This window comes from Alligator sinensis, unplaced genomic scaffold (genome assembly GCF_000455745.1).
Source record: "Alligator sinensis unplaced genomic scaffold, ASM45574v1 scaffold444_1, whole genome shotgun sequence".
Lineage (NCBI taxonomy): Eukaryota > Metazoa > Chordata > Crocodylia > Alligatoridae > Alligator > Alligator sinensis.
This window is the reverse complement of record NW_005841886.1, coordinates 3,242,028-3,262,880: the sequence shown is the minus strand read 5'-3', so window position 1 is coordinate 3,262,880 and position 20,853 is coordinate 3,242,028. Positions and strand designations below refer to the sequence as shown.

At 43.4% G+C, this 20,853-nt stretch overlaps 1 protein-coding gene across 5 annotated transcripts in view; it reads right to left on the bottom strand.

Annotated features, from left to right (window-relative positions):
- Positions 1 to 20,853, bottom strand: part of KANSL1 (KAT8 regulatory NSL complex subunit 1) — a 168,096-nt gene that overhangs the window by 50,870 nt on the left and 96,373 nt on the right. The window lies entirely within an intron of this gene.

Below are 20,853 nucleotides of genomic sequence, written 5' to 3'. Positions count from 1 at the left end.
CTATGGAAGAAAGAGACTTGGGGGTCATCATTGACCACAAGATGAACATGAGCCTGCAATGCGATGCGGCGGCTAGTAAAGCGACCAAAACACGGGCTTTCATCCATAGATGCTTCTCAAGCAAATCCCGGGACTTCATTCTCCCCCTGTACTCGGCCTTAGTGAGGCCGCAGCTGGAGTACTGTGTCCAGTTTTGGGCTCCACAATTCAAAAAGGATGTGGACAAGCTTGAGAGAGTCCAGAGAAGAGCCACGCGCATAATCAGAGGTCAGGGAAGCAGACCCTACGATGACAGGCTGAGAGCCCTGGGGCTCTTTAGCCTGAAAAAGCGCAGGCTCAGGGGTGATCTGATGGCCACCTACAAGTTTATCAGGGGTGACCACCAGCATCTGGGGGAACATTTGTTCACCAGAGCGCCCCAAGGGATGACGAGGTCAAATGGTCACAAACTACTTCAAGATCGTTTCAGGCTGGACATAAGGAAGAACTTCTTTACTGTCCGAGCCCCCAAGGTCTGGAACAGCCTGCCACCGGAGGTGGTTCAAGCGCCTTCATTGAACACCTTCAAGATGAAACTGGATGCTTATCTTACTGGGATCCTATGACCCCAGCTGACTTCCTGCCCTTTGGGCGGGGGGCTGGACTCGATGATCTTCCGAGGTCCCTTCCAGCCCTGATGTCTATGAAATCTATGAAACCTCCTTTTCTTTCTTAACCACTCTCCAGTAGCGTGCGAGAAAAAAACCTTGTCTAGTCAACATGGCTGTGGTTGTGTGGTAAAACTCAGATTCAAAGAACTGTAATAGTTGTCCTAAAAATGGCATAAGGCTTTTGCTTAAAAAGCAACACCATCCTTTAGCATACATGGTTCTGCTAACACTGGTGTCTCTATTGAGTTGCCTCCTTTATAGCATAAGAAATTCTTAAGGTGCCATTTTGCAGAATGAGTATCGGCAAACTTAAGTTCAGGGCTTGATAACTGGGGCTTGGTGAGCAGGAAAACCAGGTGGATGGTTAGTTTCTAAGAGAGGAATTGTCCTCTCCTGCCTCCATCACTTAGCGCTACCACATGAGACAGTATGGGTAAACACAGACTGTTTGCCCATGCCCACCTTGATCATTCCAGCAGTAAACACATCAAAGTTTTGCAAAGGCAGATTTACCTCTGTTAGTCTGTGGAACACACCACTGCATTTGGCAAGTAACTCCCACACACAAAAAAACTGTTACTGTCAACCACATACAATACAGAAAATAGAAATATTAAAGGGAAGGCAAATTCTGCATAATTCCCACAGCTTCATCCTTACAACAAAAGGCAGAGCAAAATATTAAGTATATCACACATCTTGGTTCTAGCAGATGAACACCAAGGACATCCCCAAGGCAAGAAAAAAAGTAAGGAATAAGGCAAGAGAAGCAGCAAGGTACTTCTTTTCTCTAAATGGTAATTTCCATATGTACTAAAAAACACAATTTCCACATGTACATCAACACATTATACTTTTTGCCCCCCCCCCCCCCAGTACCCAAGCAAGGCTACAGATTCAGGAACTTGGGAGACAACACCACTGTGCAGACATTTTTCTGAACGTCCATAAGCAGCAGTCTCCTGGTAAGATTTGAGCTACGAAGCCAGTAAGTCACCAAAGAAAGAACTACAGAGTAGATGGGACTTTTGCCCATTCAAAAACCCACTGCAAATGCAATGTAAAAGTTTGTAAAGGGGGTGGAAGGGAAAGGGGGAATTTTATGAACTGAAAAAATACTATATATGTATTATATAATGCACTTACTTAGTGAAGCATATTGTAACACACATGCTGTCCAAACTGAAGAACAGCAAGAGACTTGAATAACGAAGTTCCTAGATGAGCTACAATTTTCTGACCTTTACCATTATCAGCATATTACATATGAAACTAGCCTTTTCAACACCAGGACTATTATAAAATTTCAACTAATACAATGCAAGTATGCTAAAATATCCCTAACTGATGCATTACTGGCAAGGCAGCTGTGTCACTTTAAAAAGGCATTTTCCAAACTCAATTTGAGTTTTCCAATTTTACTTTCACAGTTTTCCACTATTTTAATGCAAGAAGCTACGACCTTTTCTAATACTAATAAATGTGCATTAAAAAAAGACTTGGATATTCAATTTTAACTGTCTAAAACTTTAAAACCCTAGGATTCAAAGATCCTGTTACACTATCTTCTTTGGAAAGCCACCGACTACTACCTGAGAGACTAGCTCAGCTTCCTGTAATGCATCTACCCATGAGGTTGATGACGGTTACAGGACTGCTCCCCCCCTCCTTTCCCCCCCCCCTCATTTCCCATGAGGTTAGGTTTTAAATGATATTTTATCATGCCTTGAATAGACCTGAGCACAATAACGGTAAGTGAATTTTTTGCCCAAGAAGCTTTCATTTATCCTGTTATTTATGGTAACAGCAAAAGACCACTATCATACTCATCTCTAATGTTTGTGGATAGCATCTACAGCACCACGAACACAAAAAATACCCTGACTACCTTCCAACATTTTCTAGACTAACAAAGTCAGTCCTCTTCAGTTTACAATGCTACCCATATCCTTAAAAAAAAGTTCTAAATGATGGCAGATCCCATCATCCAGCAGATTACAACCAATCACTCCTGACTTCAATGTCCTTTCCCTCTCAAAGCCTTTAGAAAAGCGATTCTCAACCAGGGTGTCACCAACACCTTGGGGTTTCATGAGATACTTTTAAGCTTAATGTTAGGTTTCGGTTTTGTTTGGGGGACGGGATGACATTTTTGTAAGACATTTTAATTCACATTTCTAATTAGACCCAAGGTTCTTGCTTTAAAACATTTTCCCATTTTGCATTAACTCAAATACCTTGGTAGATCTGCAACTTTGCTTCTCATCAGCCCTTCCCCTCCATCTCAAATCTCCATTCCACCCCCCACCCCCAAAAATTCACTTGATTAGAAAGAAAAATTTGACAACCCTGTAGCACTAAGTACTCTTTATGGCCTCCTACAACTTATAGTGCAGTGGAAAAAAAAAACCATGACAACTGCTCAACCACACTTTCCAAATGGTGTCAAACAAGAGTTTGGGTTGCTATATTTAGAATTTTTCAAAAACAGCTCAAGGACTTGTTGCCAACACTCACCATCTTCATCAGGTACATTTCCAAGTTAATCTAAACACTTTAGCAGTAACCTATGCAAGTGGCTTTGTCCCCATTTCTCTTCTTTCCTGCATTCCTATATGACACTAGTGCTAGACAGTAACGTGATACATTAAAGATCAAAAACTCCTAATGCAATACCGTTTATGGGTGTGCCTCAGCAGTTAACACTAATTCACTAAAGGAAACGAAGTTCAGCAAGAGGACCAGCCTTTTTTTTAAATAAAAAATTTCTTCACTGCCTAAATACAAGGAAGTCACACTCCTATTGTTTTAACTGTCCTCTCTACTTCATCAGCTGATGCAGGTTTCAGATTAAGCAGAACAACAATACATGAGACAGTCAGATGGCTGGACAAGATTGGTGTCACTTCAAATGGGCTACATGATCCCTGTGTGAAGCAGCAGGGTGTTTAGAAGGGCAATTGTGCCAAAGCTGTGTGGACATTAGCAAAAGCAAAGGCAAAAGTTACAGAATGGCAAGCAATTTCAGCTGCCTTGAAAGCAAACTGCTACTAAGTATGGGCATTTAGGTTTCACATTCTTCTTCTTCTTCTTCTTCTTATTATTATTATTATTATAAGAACGCAAACCAAAATGCACATGCTGCTGTTTCTACAAGTATCGACTTTTACTTGTATAATGAACACGAAATGGCAACTCCACTCCAAAACATTTCTGGTTAAATGTTAGTTTAAAAAATGCTCTCTTTCCAACAACATGAACATGGACATGATGGATGACAGAGGTCTGAACGCTGAGCTCTTGTCAGGGCCAAAAACATTCCAAGATCAGGATTCCAGGATACTTTCATTTTCTTGTTCACTAGGACAGAGGGAAGGCAGAGGCAAGACAGAAGATGCAACATGCAACTGCAAACAAACCATACACCCTGGTTAAAATAAGAAATGGGGAAGTCTTAACTATGCTGCATTCTTAGCTGGACCTCTCTCAAAAGGCAGGTTCATGTTTGGGACCCATTCTTTTAAAAAGCAGGGTGACAACATCCAGTTGTGTAGATTCTTTTCCCTGACCTGAGCCACATACAGAGCAAGGGTGTGCAGTTGCACTGCACCAAGTGTCCACAATGCAGAGTGCTGCAGGACAGGCATGCGCCAGGAAATGCAGCCAAATAGTAGACAGCCTGCCCCTTCCCTCTTGCGTGTGTGCTCACATACATAAACACTCAGCATTGTACTTGCTTGACTGACAAGGACAACATCCTAGAAACTTAAGCAGATGGTGTTTTTTGTAAATTGTGTGTGGGCAGAATTAGTAGCCTTACATCTATAAGAAGGAGAAACAACATATGCTTAAAAGATCCCAGCCCCTCTTCCCCACGGTAATGGGAAAATAGGGTGACCCAACTGAAAAGGAAGATAAACAAGACCCAAGTTTAGCCTGAAAAGTTTATAAATACTGTACGCTAAACTGGTTGGGTTTTTTTTTTTTTTTTCCCTTTTTCACTGTAAGGGACTGAAGTGTAGTAGATCCTCTCCCCATGTGATTCACAGAGAACCTCACGTGTCCTGTGGTTGGGAAAGCCTCAGGACAAACAGTTCCTTAGGAAGCAGAAAAACAGAGCTGCAGCTGTTCCCGTGCATGGTGGGCCTGCCCTGTGCTAGGGGCATACTGCGCCTCTAATGCCACTCCCCAAATTACAGGAAGTAGCTGTTTAATCGGCCCGAGAAAGATTCTCAGTATATGCTCTGGCCAAACAGGAAACAGTTTAGACAGAGGTGGATAGGGAGGTGTCCATTCTGCCTCTAAAAAGAAATTAATTTAATACAAATGGGAAAAAGGAGGGGAGGAATTCAAGTGTTGTATGCTTCCCATTCCAGCTCTAAAAGCTCATTACTTCCCCAACACAAAGTGAAGAAAAAGCTGTTGGAGTTCAAACCCCAAAGTTAGGTGGTCAGGCAATAAAGCAAGCTTTTCAAACATGTTCCTCTTAAAAAAAAAAAGTATCTCCATTTTAACTGAGAAGAAAACATCCTGATCAAGGTCACACAATCTATTCCCAGTTCTGCCAACCTATTATGTACATTTAAAAGCTGAACTAAAATTTAAATTTGATCTTAAACAAAAAACAAAAACAAAAAAACCAAACCCAGGCCTATTCACCAGTGTTTAAATGAACCAAAAAAAAAAAAAAAAAAAAAAAAAGCAGCATAGTTATATCAGTAATCTCTACAGAAGCGGTTGTCAGCTGGGGGTACACATACCCCTAGTGTTACTTAAAAGGGTCGGAGGGAAGTACGCAGAACTGATGTGGCTGATAATAGCCACGTGTGTGTGCAGCCACATCACAGCACATGGGCGGCCAGGAGCGCAGACTGGCCACGTGGAGAGCAGCCACATCCAGCTGGTAAGTGTTGTGGGGGAAGGGATGTGGGACTGAGCCATGCAGGGGTGGGAGGCAGCTCTTGCCACTATGTGCACCCTGGGAGGGGATGGGGGTATGTGTCCTCGGATCTGTGCACAGAGCGGGCTGGGCTCTTCTCGACAGAGGTGTTGGGTCAGGTCAGCACCAGGCTCTTCCCAGCAGGGACTGGGCTGGGTTGCACTTGGGACAGGCAGTAGAGGTGCTGGGTTGTGTAGGGTGTGCACTTTAGGAGCCATCATTTTATCTTTTTGTAGAAGCTGCAAACTGGAAATCTAGACTTAAATACTGAGGGGTGTGCGCACATGCATGTATTTTACATGTATATTCATTCAAAAGGAACTTAATTTGCAGAAGTCCAGCATCACACCCACAAGGAAGACCAAGTTTGTAGCCTGAAAAGCGAGAGATTTGTGTTTTGCACACTATAAATTGGAGACAGTTGCTTATACTGAGTAGGCACAAGCACTTACGAAGGTTGAGCTAATCTACTAAACTGAGCTCAAAGAAACAAATGGCATTTTTTATTATAACCTCCTATAATTCCTCCCTGAGACAGACACGAGACAAATCTTCATTGTCTAAAACTAACAGAAACCCTGAGGCTTTCCTTTCAGTAGCAGGACAAGAAACCATAGCCCCTGAGCCCATACCATGCCCATGCTCACAAACTTCTTGTTACTGGGCAGTGATGGCCCTAACTTGCCCCAGCCAAAAATTAATTCTGTTGAACACTGATGCCTCAGGAATTGCCTTTGCATCCCTCCTGCAGGCACATGCTGTGAAGTCAACAGGGCAGACCCCTTAATTTATTACTTTTAAACACTATCCTGAAAACTAGAGGTGATTCACAATCGAGTCAGACTTGCAATTTACATCCTGGAGGACAGCCGTAGCATTGAAGAAAAACAGAACAGTCAGCATCAGTAAATGAGAAGAAGCATTTAAGATCTGGAGGGAGACTAACCCTGAACTGTGCCTGGCCTCCAGTACACTGGAGCAAGCCTAAGCTCTCTTGATGTTCTATGCATAAGTAATCCGTTATGGGTAGCAGCTCACGGACTTTGAACAGCCCTGGGATGGAGGCATCCTGTCAATGGCAGAGATGCTAGAAAGAAACAGAATCCTGCTATAAAGAGACTCAGGGTAAATGTCATTTGTTCAGGTAGCCTGTGAGGCAAGACAGCAAGAAATTAGTATCAGCCAACCCGGTGATACTGTTTTGCTGCAGAGAAAATAAGAGAACCCACAAGCACCTGCCTGGGAATCCATGAGCCATCTTGTTAACAACGTGCACACCCCTTCTTGTGCAGGCAGGGTAAAGTGAGCTGGATAAGCATGCCTGGAGACAAAGCTGACCAAGAAAGTGCATCAGTAGGCAACACCATTACTTTCTAGTGCGGATGCAGGTTACTACTACCACACTTTCAGTAGTTCTCATAACTCCTCTAGAGGAGGGGTGTCAAACATATGGCCCACAGAGCTGTTAGAGGGGCTGGAAATTTGAGGGTGGGACAAGCAGGGATGGGGCTTGCCATCAAAATACAGGATACAGAGTTTTGGTAGTGATGCACATCAGGAAGGCAGGATAAGCAACGGCTGCATTAACCCCTATACCACTACGCACCACACTGCTGGAGGTAGGTCCAGGCCCAAGCTGTGAGGCTCCTTGTGCTTTGGATCTAACCCAGGGGAATGGGCAAATAGCACCCCTGCCCTAGAGTCCCCCCCACTCTGGAGTGTTGTTTCTTGTTTTTTAACATCCACCTATTCCTTCCTTCACCAGAAGACACTTGTCACTATAGGCCTACTCAGCATTCACTCTCTACACATGTACACAACTTCCAGTACCAGAAACAGCAGTCAACTGTCTCTCATAGGAGGTTATGGTTTTTTGAACATGCTGTCCACAAAGACACAGTCTCAGTCTGCTGCAAACCTGCTAGAGGCTGACTGACCAATTTATGGTACAAGTATCACAAGACCCACAATTTCAGGAGCAACAACAGGAATACCAAGTTGCACAACAATTCAAAGAAGACGGTCAGGCATGGATCCAACACAAGAGACTTCACTGCTAAAGGAAAAATCAAGAGTGATTAAAGATGCTCTCCTGAAAGATCAAGGACCATAACTCTCATTTCAGTAATTTGCAAAGGATTGTATGCATTGTTGCAGCAATTTTAGCTTTTATTGGAGGACAATTTTGACATTCCTTTCACCCATTTGTCTTGAACCTGGCCACTTCAAAGTTGACTACCAGTAAGAGGAAGGAAGAATTTCAAGTATATAAACAGCAGGTTACTGCTGCAAACAACACTGCATTATGTAAAAGAACAAATCACTATTATAAATAGTTTACAAGAAATCTCTGAAAACTCAGGAGTAAGGCTAAGATAACATGCAGTACATTTCTGACACTGGTTTAACATAACTGGAGGTAAGCTGAATTTATAAAATGTCACTGCATGCAGTATCAAGTGCAACACATTAAAAAGGTGTCAATGTTACATCTCCAGTATTCTGTTGTAGGGTGGGTATGCCCTGAAGTATGCCCAAGATATGCCTAAGAAAATAATAAAAATGTATTCAAAGGTTCTGCATAAACACTGATTTATCCTTTTTTTCCCTGTAAATAGCAGTTTAGGTTCCTGAGCAAGGGCACCTTCCATCACAGTAGCTTACTAGTTCTCTCCAGTAATTAGACAACAACTTTTCTTTTGTGGCATAAAATGGAAAGGTTCCTTGTCTACTAAAGGCCTGGGCATGTGCACTATTTATACAGCCCCCCCCAAACTCGCATGACCCTATTACTGTAGACCTAAAATTACTGTTCAGATACTACCCACCTTCACCACTCCTGTATAAAACTCTAAGCCAGGTAAACATCCAGATCCAAACAGGTTACAAAGCAGCGCTGAACTAATTAAATTAGCTACATATTGGAAACCTTTCTGAGAATACATGCTCCTAACAGGAGTGGTAGCCTGCTTTTGAACTGATTCACATCTCTTACCACTGAAAGGCCCAAAAACAAGTTCCCTTAAGGAATGTGATCTTTATATGCTAGTTTTGGGGCTGTTACTGATCATTCTATATTTGCATTACCTGTAATCCTGCCTTTTTGGTTTTGATCCCACTTGAGAACTAGTTACCATGAAAATGCAGCTGTAAGAAGGGAATCAGCATCCTCACTCCTCCCGTACTACGTGAAGTTTGCAATCTCCCCTTAAGAAGCTGAACTGCTACTTTGGGGTGCAAAGGCAGCTACCAAAATGCCCAACATTGCACGTCATTCTGGTACTCCCTCCTCTTGTCACAGTAAGAGTTGCAGTAGCATCAACATCTGGTACAGGTCACTGCACCTAGCTGGATCCATGCCTTCCACCAGCTGGAAGGCAGAGAGAAATCTGGAGCAGGCCAACCTAAAGCTGGTTTCCTTAATCAGTTGCATAGTTGATACTACTTCTGCCTAAAATCCCCAGAGGTCAGATGAGGTTTGCAAAGTACACTGCAAAAGTGTTGAGAGGTCTAGTTTATTATGGTACTAGGGCACATTCTGTGCTTCAGATGTTTTGAGTGTCACTCATAAGCAAGTAGAGCAGTATGGCTGGCTCCAGACGACATAAACCATTCCATCTCCCTATATTTGAATGTATTACTCTTGGCTGGTTAGGCTCTTATGAGACGCTAAGACAAAGGAAGTAACTCAAGAGTGGATAATTCCAGTTAATTCTCGCAGGTATTTATTAGTGGGGTGCACGGATAAAGACTTTTTGGGCTGATACCAATGGCTGATTATTGACCAGCCGATATACCAAGCTGAGTGCTGATATGCAGCCTGGCATCTTGGAGAGTAGTGTTGGGCTGGTAGGTCTGTTGCGGGGGAAGGGGCACAGGGGTGGGCAGATCAAGGCCCCTACAGTGAGGGAGAGTGATGCTGGGGCTAGGACAGGGGCTGCCCAACTGGGACAGGGCATGGGAGGGAGCCAATGGCTGGGGGGGGGGGGAGCAGGGGGGGGGGTGGGGGGGAGCCAATGGCTGGGGGGGGGGGAAGCAGGGATGTCTTCCAGTGCTACATGCACCCCCGTGGGAGGCAATGGGGCACATGTGCCCCCTGGATCTGTGTGCAGGACAAGGGCAGGCTGCCACTGCCTGCTCAGAGCCTGCCTCAGCCCAACTCCCTTCCTCACCACAGGAGCCTCAATCTGCCTTCCCCCCAACCCAACACTTCTCTCCCCTGACTTACTGGCCAGACACTACACTCCAAGCTGCCAGGCTGCGGCTGTATGCGTGCGACATTTAAATCAGAAGCATTATTAGCCACATCAGCCAAAAAAGCCAATCACTGATAATGTTGATTTTCCTTTTATTAGCATCGATACGATATGGACCGATATATCGGTGCACCTCTAGTATTTCTCTCTAAGCTGAATATCACTGTAGATTCATAAGACTTGATTCGAAGCCTGCAACAAATTCACAAGGAACCAACTTTAAAAAAAAAAAATGGGACAAATTTTTCAGGGTTCAGGGACCATAATAATGTTCACACAAACTCTAAGGTACAAAGGATGTGGCCAACTTATCAAACAACATATAGAGCAGTGGTTCTGGGCTTTGTTAGATTCCAGGCAAATGCCAGGTCTTGATTTTCACTCATTTTTTACTACAGAAAAACAGAGCAATTATTCTATTATAAAGAACTCGGACAAGACCATAATGGGTCAGAATATGTTTTAACACTATGGATTCCTATTTGAAATCTCTGGGTTTATCCAGTGAATCATGTTTGCATACTTAACAGCGCTAACAGGCTGGCACACCAAGGGTGTGAGCACCCTGGCCGAGAATCCCTGGTATAGAGACAAAGCAAGTGTAGCAGGATAGGGCATCCAGTTGTTTCTAACTGGCAAGCAAAAAACACCAACCACCAAAAAGGACACTCCTATTCAGTGCACCATGAAGCTGCTGATTTTATGAAGGAAAATGAGCACAAAGAGGAAGAGAAGGGTCACCTTTTATTTAAAAAAAAAAAAAAAAAAAAAAAAAAAAAAAAGTAATTCCACCCCACCCCCAAGTACTTCCAGGAATACGTTCTGTAGTAAAGGTTAGTCATGGCAGCTTGCCGGACACAAAACACATGACCTTTTTTCCATAACCATTCGGGGAAAAACAGCATGAATTGTTAGCCAGGTCCACTGATTTTGGGAGTGAAATACTTCTGAAACCCTGGTTATAGTTCACTGTGCACCAGACCCAAATGAAGGGCCCCATGCTCTCTTTTTCAAATGCAGCAGTTCCTGTGACTAATATGCTAAGCACTTCTGCATAGCTCTTCATATGTTCAAAGCCCTATCCAAATATTCAAGAATTTTGTGATCCTTAACTGTAATTTAATTAAAACAAAGGGGTTTGAAGCTAGTTTATCTGGGGTTTTCCAACTTGCTTTGTGTCCCTAAAGTGTTTCTAAAGATTTCTGCCTCTAAACATCACCATCCCTGCCCCCCCCCCCACAGGAACCTCTACACTTCTTAGAATTTTGAAGCAGCCACTTGCAGGACAACTTCAAAGGAGGAAGAGAAAACCCCACAAGCACCGAGGAATCAGCTCATTTGCAGATCATAACAACTTTTCTGCTTGCGAAGAAGCTGAATTGAACAGTTGGTTCAGCTGAATACTTCCCCTACGCCTCTTTCTGGGTTTAAAAAGATCCTTCAGGACCTGATTTTCTTCATGGCCATCAGGGCTCAACCATCTTTACTGGAAAAGGCATCTTAAAAACTTACATCTAGTTCAAACCTGAATTTCCTTTCATGTGTTGCAACATTCAGCTAGAGTCTAGACAGAAGATGTCTAGAGCCTGAAAGTTAAAAGCAATTCTCCACCCAAAACACAGGTGCTTAAAAGAACTTCATGCACACAGAGCCTAAAATAATTCAGCTGCTTAGCACTTAACATGCAACTCCTAATTAGGGCTCATTGTCAGGATGCAGTCCTTAAGCCTACAACACATATAGCAAAGTAGAACCAAAAATCCAAATATTCATACTGGAGAGGAAGTGTGACGGCACATAATCAGATAAGGGGTAGCAATGCTTAAAAGCCAAAAAGCTGTATTTGGAGATATGTGCAGAAGCAAAATCACTACAGGGGGGAGTAGGGGGAAATCCTTAAGTCATACACCACACTAGTTACAAGCATCAAAGTCTCTGGGTCCTTAAAGATCCAGACAAAAAAAACCCAAAAAACAAAAACCACTTCCCCACTTTGCCTAAATTTCTGCTGCAGCAGCCAAAAGTGTTTGCCTCGGCCCTGTTCCTTCGCACCTAATCCTAGGACAACTTCCCATTCCCCCATAAATAGACTATAGGGAAAGGTAAGTGGATCCACCAGGAGCTTCACAATTCCTTCATAATAGCACTCCTACACCTACAGATAACTGCACTGCAAAGAAGACAAGGAGAACAGACCAAGGAAGGCAGGAACTCTTAACTCCACTTCCACATCTTTTAAATGTGCAACCCAAAAGGCGACTAAAAATGACCGGGGGGTGGGAGAGCTATTGCCTAGGACCTGGTCTCAAATTTATCCTAGAAATTAATTCCTACAAAACTAAATAGATGCACTTAAAACACCACTAGGTGCATCTTATCAAAACTCCCTTTTGTAAAGCATACCATTTTCAGACAGACTGTTCAGAACAGGAATCAAAACAAAACTGGTTTACAGATTTTTCTATCTCCTGCCAAAATGTTTTCAAAAAGAATGCACCCGAGCTAGAGGAAGAAGGTTCAGCCATTAGATCTCTGAGCAAGCAGGCAGAGAACAATCCACCAACTTCCACAGACAAACACACACATACATGGAGGAAACGTCACCCACCCTTGGTTTCCTGAAGCTGCAACTGAATACAGGGCTCTTCTTTACTTCCTGTCTTTAGATATTAAACCAGCAGACTGCAACATTAAACAGCAGTCCGACTGTACCCCATGTGGTTATATTTAATGTATGGGTAAGCAATTCTCACAGTTGTAAAGAACATTTGAGACTAGAGCATGCTATACAGAAATGAAACTGCTGCCTGAACACAAAGTAGCCCAGGACTGAAACGGAGCATTTAGGATGGTCTTGAAGAGGAGTGACACAAGACATGCTTGCTTCTGCACTAATTAAAATTTGTAATGTGTCAAATGTATATGCCATAACTTCAATCTCTGTCCTTAAGTGCTGCAAGATGCAAAGAAATAAAGAGAGCCCCTGGGTACACAGCTGCACAACTCATCACACTCCACGGCAGAAGTGCTGAGTCATTCTAGAGCTGTCTGTACTAGTCCCTTTTTCCTTTCCCCGCAAAATCCCTAGAGAAACTGGTGAATCTCCAGATCAGTGATTCTTAACCATGGAGCTGTGGCACCCTGGGGTGCTGTAAATTTTTTTTAGGGGTGCTACACAATATTAGCACTATTAGGTGTGAAAATACCCACATATTTCACACAATAAACCCTGAGATTTCAAACAGGAATCCACAGTATAAAAAAAATTCCGACCTGTTGCAGTCTTCCCGAGGTCTTTGCAAGAGAAACTGCTCCATTATTTCTCTGTAATCAAAAACAGTGAAAGCCAAGAGCTACAGGGGTTGTAGCCATGTTGGTCTAAGGACATAGGCAGATGAGGTTCTTTGGGTAAATCTGGTATCTTTTATCAGACCAACTCAAACTGTTGGAAAAATTATGGAATTTTTGAGGGGTGTCTCGAGTTTACAGAGGTTGAGACCCATGGCTCAGATGAATGAAGATCAAGTTTCAGGAGAGGTAAGCAGGAAAACTTCATATTAAAAATAAAACTAAGAACCCTTAAATATATTTAAGGAGTGCTAATTGTGCTAGCACAATCACCATCAAGCAAAAAATGTTCCTTGTCCCAGGAAAATTAAAATACAACTCTAACAGGAGGGGAAGGTTTCATCATTGGCCTCTCATGGCATATGATGACCTTCCTTGGTAGTCACTGGGTGTACATAATATCGCTACAAGTGAAGCCTCACTACTTTTCTTGGTCATACCTCACCTACCTCCTACCCTTACAGAACAGTAAAAAAACTATAAATGTTCAAATTCCAACCAGTGACAAGAATGTAACAGGATTCCCTGCAAGGCACAGAAAGGCTTATATAGCAACAGGTATTCGATTCGCACATAGGTATGGCAGCTTCCGAAACAAGGATGCAAGGCCCAGGCTATGAATTGGCAGATAAGGCAATGTCTGGGGAATAAGTGGCCATTTCTTTTACATCTTCAAGAAAGGTCCTATCCCTTCAGCTACTGCAAGGTTCTTCTTCCCTACCAGCTCTCAAATCAAGCCTCTTTGAGCATACCAACAGTATCTTTAAGACAACAGTAATAACTCCTTTAAAAAAAATGCCGCTTTCCTCCTCCCCTTATCAGATTTGCAAGAACAAGTGTTAGCAGTGCCCATTCTTTTAGTTTTCAAAGAGTTCAGGAAGGGGCAGATCAGAGACAAACAGACTGCAAACAGAGCTGGACTGAAGGGCTCCTTGTGTGTTAGACCCAAGCAAGCGAAGGGCACAAGGGCAGCCACTATGGTGGTGGCAGGTTCAACACCAGCACTGGCAAACCAAACTGGCTCCATTGGTCATGGCCATCAGTGGCAAAACAGCCCTGAACTCTGCAGCAGGCCATACCTCAACTTCCAATGACCTGCCAGGCTACCGACATGTCGGTCAGAGAGAGAAGCTCCAGAGGTCAGAGCCAACTGGCAAGCTGTATATTTGACACCACAGTACAGAAGCTTTGAACAGACATTAAACACATAGCACAGATATGGATTGCAAGGGTAGATGTTCATAGTGTAGCTTAGCTTTGCTCCCCTATTCCTCTGTTGTTGTGATCCTGCTGACCTTTTCTCTTGGAGTTGTGTGGATCATCTCAGGCACTTGTCTCATGCATTTGTTTATACTGAGATCAAGCATATGCACGTTTGTATAGCCCAGCGCCCCTATCATCCTAACAGGTTTACTGCAGCTTCTCCTCATGCATGGCTCTGGGGGAAAAGCATAGGCTCATGACCTGGGCTGCATTGCGCTGGTCTGGATCAATTCATGGCTAAGCAAATATTGAGAGATACTTAACTGTGCCTACCCTGTGTATTCTAATCATTGCTTTCTATGTAGAAGCTCTGCTTCCATCGTATGCTGTGGCATGACTGCAGAAGTAAACCCTATGCTTGTACAAGCTTATACTCTATATCCCAATCAGTCTATCAACTGAATATTAATCATGTCTTATCATGAATGTTCACTTGACCAAAACCTGATCAGGATCGAAGTGAAATAACCCAGATCAAAAAAGCTTTTGCTCAGCCCGATTCTGAACTTTTTTCCTCTCATGCTCTATCTATTGCAGGGGTGGGCAATTATTTTGGGCAGAGGGCCGCTTACTGAGTTTTGGCAAGCCATCAAGGGCCATATGCCAGGCAGCCAGGGGCAGATTAACATTAATTTTCTAAATTTTTTAGGGGCCCCGCAAGCTGGACAGAACGGCCTGGTGGGCCACATCCAGCTCGCAGGCTGCATTTTGCCCACCCCTAATCTATTGGGTTCTTTAAACCTTAACTTGATTTCTTCACACTGTGCCAGGTTTGGGTTTGAATCCATTGGTTAACTTTGCCTAAGTACAGACAGTCAAAAAGCCCAATGCTGAATTGATTCAATCTTTGCAGGTTAGTCTAAGCTGCGTAGACTTAACCAACAAGCAAGTGAACAGAATCATTTTTGGTTCCAAAAATGCAGCCACATTCCTGCAGTAGCCCAGGCCAGAAGCCAGGGGGTGCTAGAGCACACCTCCCTGCTTGGCTGGAACAGATGGCTTTGGCTAAGGCTAGCCTGTCCACCCTGCAAGGAGGGTTTGCAGGAGAGGTGCAAAGCATCCTGGGGGACCATGAGTTAACTTGAATCTGAAGGAAATCTGGGACAGAAGTTCAGCAAACTGATTTAACCTAAGTCAGTTAAGTCGGATACTACACCCATCCAGGTTTTTCTTAAATTAGATTCAGCCATTTTTGAAGCAGTTTATGTGCACCAAACTTCTTCTGTGTTACAGATTGGAACTGGTTTACAATCACTTATACTATTTTGTGTGTAATTTCTGACCCTAGCCTATGGGACATAAAAACGATTGGTCTAATCTTTTTGCTTTTGCTCCCATACCTAAAATCCAGCGAGTGAGTAGAGGAAAGGAAGTGAAATATAAAACCCAACTCAAAGTAGTGTTTGTGGATCAACTTATTGGTCAATACAGTAAAAGCTTTGTTATCTGGCATTTTACCAACTCTATTAACCAGAATTTCCAATATCCCCCAATACAAATCCTCACTTTAGCAACTAGAATCTTTGCTGTATCTATCTGGCTGGCATTCGCATCAAGCCCTTCTAGCTGATCTCCACATAGGCAGACTGAGAAAAAAAAAAATTGAGTGGGCCGAGCATGTGTGCATTCACACATACGCCCCCCCCCCCGGCAGCAAAAGTCTGCAGGGGAAGGGGAAAAGGGATCTGCACAGGGCAGAGCAAGCTGCTACTGTAGGCTGGGGCCAAGGCAGTGCTCTTGTCTCAGATAACTGGAATTTTTAGATAAATTGGCACCCCACCTTACCCTACTCATGTCAGATAACAAAGCTTTTACTGCAGTTTGAAACCTCTGGTGGGCTAACTATTATATGAACAAAACTTCTTATTGCAACAGCAGATAAAAGTAAATTAATACCAAAACAGCTATAAACTCACCATCATGTGTATGTGGGTTTTTAAAATGGTGGTGGGTGATATGTTAAGTAGAATGGTAATGCACTACAATAGGCTATAAATCAAATCCAAAGTGAAAACTGGAACAGAAAAACAATTAAAACTGCCATGGAAGCTTTAAGATCAGCGTTTCCAGTGTTTTTGAATTTAGTAATGCATCACCACGATTAAAACTATGTTTAAATCATAGAATCAGAGAAAAATAGGGATACAAAGAACCTCCAGAGGTCACATAGTCCAATCCCCTGCCTGAGGCAGGATCATCCCCATCCAAACCATCCCATGCAAGCCTTTGTCTGACCTATTCCTAAAGCTACACAAACAACCTTGTTTATACAACTACAAGATACATGGCCCAAAGACACCAAGAACACCCTAACCTGTCACATGTAAAGCAGAGATGAGGGCTGTAAGTGTCCCAATGCTGTAAGGGTATTTAAATGAACTCAAGAAATCCAAGAGGGCTGTGCTTCACCCTTGCCCACGCTATAGGTGGTGGCAACCACCCCTCACCCCCCTCCATGTTTATAGATTGGCATGAACTGGGCAGGGGATAAAATTCCTTCCTGATCCTTAATGTGGCAATCAGTCTGACTCTAAGCAGAGAAGCAGGACAGTCTCACCAGGAACATTTGGGTTTTAGTCCCAGCAGGAGCACTGACACACCTCCAAAATTATCAGACTTGGCTGCTACTAATCTAGTTAGTTTTGATCATCCCTGACCAATGCTTATCCAAACTCTTCTTGAAAAACTTCTAATGATGGAGATTCTACTGCTTGCCCAGGCAGTCTAATTCTCACCGTTCTAAAGTGAAGTTTTTCCAGAAACCAACCAAAACCTACTTTGTGGCAATGTCCAGTTCTCTGCAGCAGAGAAAAGGTGTTCTCCCTCTTTTTGATAGCAGCCCAAATACCTTAAGGGCTGCCATAATGTTCCCCCCTCCCTCCTTATTCACCTTTTCTGCAAGCTGAACATGCCTATGTTTTTCAATCACTCCTCATATAGCTTGCATCCCATGCCCTTTTCAATAACCTTTGTAAAATGTGGGGCCCAAAACAGCACACCATACTCTAGATGAGAGCTAACCAATGCCAAGTAAAGGGACATTACCACATCCTGTGTCTTCCATCTAATGCTCCTATTGACACAGCCCAAAACAACATTAGACTTTTTTGCAGCTGAATCACTGCAGATTCACATGTGGCTGAGTGGGTGGAAGGCAGCTGGAGCCCCCCACACTGGGGCAGAAGCCACCCAGCTGCAGCCTACCTCCACCTGGCTGGGTATGTGTCACCATGGCTGCGGTTTCTTCCCTGTGCTACCTGTTACCCAAAGTGGTACAGCAGGTGAAGGAGGAAGGGGAAGCCACTGGAGGTAGGGGGATCTAAGCAATACTGGATGGCTGAAGCAGCAGGGCTATGCGTATTGGCCAGGGCCAGAGCAGTGCCGTTAGCAGGTGAGGCGCAAGCTGCCCCAGACAGGGACAGGTGGGGTTTGACCCCATATGGAACACCACAGGCCAGATACAATCACCTGCCAGGCCAGATCTGGCCTGTGGTCCATATGTTGTCCAACCCTGGCTTAAACAGAGGCAGCACATCTACTGCTATACCCAATTCTCCAAAATGGAAGAAAATCTTAATGAAAGTCTAGATTGAAAATGATAAAATGTAACAAAAAGCTGGCAAAGAACTATATTTACAGTAAAATAATAATAGAAGATTTTGCCATTTCCTTCAATAAGAGCTTTACAACCTTCCACATACTGTCCTCCTCCAACATCCAGAGCACTGACCATGTGTACCTGTTGTGGCCAGGCATAAGTGTAGTGCATGTAGGAGATGTCATTCCACTTCACTGCTAGAATTTTACCAGATGGTCATATTCTCAAGGTCTTTTTCTACTGCAACTTTATTTTTCCTTTGTACCCAAACCCAAAACAAAGCTGCTAGTTCTAAGTAACAGTATGCTCATGCCAAATTTCATTTCACACACAAACACCCCCAAACCTATTTATTTATTTTTTTAGCAATCTCAAACCAATGAGTTAAGCTTGCATACAGGGATTATATGATGGGAGACATTTTTGCAACTACTACATGTCAGGTATAATTGGCACCTGCTGCAGTCATCTTATTGCTTTCTCTTATACCTGTCATCTGGGACCCCAAATTGCTTTGCAAATGTAACAGTATATAAATCTCTGTGCAATAAGTTTGACTGCCACCAACATACACGTGCAGAAGGACTGACAAGAATACTGGCAAAAACTCTAACATGCTTATACAAAACCAAGCTTTCCCCTTTAGGCTCAATATGAACTAAAACCACTTTGATGCATTTAAACTTAATGCACAAGTAAGTTTGTGCATCAACAAGCACCTCTCCAGCTGCCTCAGCCCCATCCAGACAGCAACAGAAGTCATCACCTCACACCTTAGCAGAGGAAGAATTTATCAGAGAGAGAAGTAAAGCTGAAAGGGACCTCAAGAAATCATCTAGTCCAACCAGAGATTGAACCCATGACCTTGTGTTAGCTGCTTAGATTCTGTAACCCTAGTTTTCTTGCACCCAAAAACCATGACAATAAACAGGATAAGGAAGGGAGTACAAAGTGATTACAATTTTTGTAACTGTCAATCAATGCACACCACAAAAGAGAACTGCAGCACATAGTAAACACTTACACTTGTGCAATAGCTGTCTTTTGAGCATGCCTCTGTGTGGTATGCAGCAGCAGTGGCAGATAGGACATAGAACAGAAAGCAGAGCAGCAAATCAAGCAGGGAAAATGGATCGGAGTGACACTAGGGGAAGGTGTGGGGCTAAGTTGTGACATACTTGCCTAAAACGCTGGCCCTCGCTGGTCTAATGTGCTGTGCCCTCCCCACCTCCACAAACACTTCATACTATAGAACCTACTAGCACAATTCCTGGGGAAGAGTGAATGAAGGGTGGGCAGATCAGGGACTATTGTTCAAAAGATACATTTTTTTCACATTCCTGAGAACCAGTGTTCATGGAGCATAACTGGCAAGGTGCTTCTGCTGAGGACTGCACATTTTAATACTCCAAAGTAAATCAATATTCCATGATTTAAAAAAAAAAAAAAAAGTTCAATATTGCTAATGGTAAAAGGGCAGTGCAGAGCACCATTAAACAAAGCAAATACTACTGCAACACTCCTGTAGATTGGCACTTCCCTAAAATAAAGTATTAGTGGCAGATGTTGGCAGTGAGGATGCCAGAAGTCCTCTGCTTAACTTTATAATTAGTACAGCACAGGCAGAGCAGGACCAGCTTCCTACAGGCCTTCAATTTACTCAAAGTAAAATGGCACTCAAAAAAACCCCTTCAACCACTGCAAGTTCTGCCTATACCACTTCCTTTGCAGTACAGACAAAACTAATACAATCACAATTGTGAAGTGGAGGAACCACACCTGTGTTGAGAAAGACAAGGGTCTCCGTGGCCTTTCCAATTCCAGGCCTCTTTCCCAGGTTTCTAGTTAGGGTTACCAATGAGTCTTCACTATGACACCATGAAGAGGGCATACCTGCCCAACAATGCTTAGAACAGACAATAAACCGACATAAAAATCGGCCACAACACTGGCTGGCAACAGGCAATTTCTGAACACTACCACTCCAAACTGGATTGAAGTCAGTCTCTCAGTCCTAGATCACTGTTTTATCACTCAAGTCACCCACTGAAAGGATAAAAAAAGAATCCCTCATTCCTTCCATCTCATTCTGCTCCCAACTGGATTCACTAGGTTGTGCTTGGCAGATGACATGGAAGGAAGGAAGGAAGGAAGGAAGGAAGGAAGGTAGGAGCAGAGTTATACACTTCCAGTTCTGCTATTGGGGTCTGCAATCACAAAAACGTTTCCAATAACATAACACCTGATGGAAAGTTTAAGCTGTCACAACATTAATGCTACTGAACAACCATGACCTGTTCAAAGCACAGACAAAGGAGGCTAGAGCAGAGGCAGGCAAATATTTTGGCCAGAGGACCACTTAATGATTTTTGGTGGGCTGTTGAGAACTGCAAGGGTAGCCCACTCCCTGATCACCAGCTTGGTGCCAGAAGTCCCGCCCCAAACTCTGGCCTTTGCCACGGGAAATCCCTCCCCTTGCCCCTGGAAGTACTCCTTTTCGGAAGGGGGCTTGCCATCTTGGAACAAGAATAAAAAAAAAAGTTAAACTAAAAATCAAACATCAGTAATAACATATTTTAATTTTATTTTTTTTAAAAATGTTTTTGTCCTGATGTGCGTGCATTTGTGCTGTATATAAGTGATTGCATAATAGCTCAAAATGAAGTCTTATTCTTGCATATTGTGGGGGCTATGGAGGTATGTGGGGATGTGTGCGGTTGGGTATGGGGTTGGGGGGGGGACTGTGGGAATGTGGCGGGGGAGGGGGGCTGGGGGGGGGGGGGGCGCACATGTACAAGG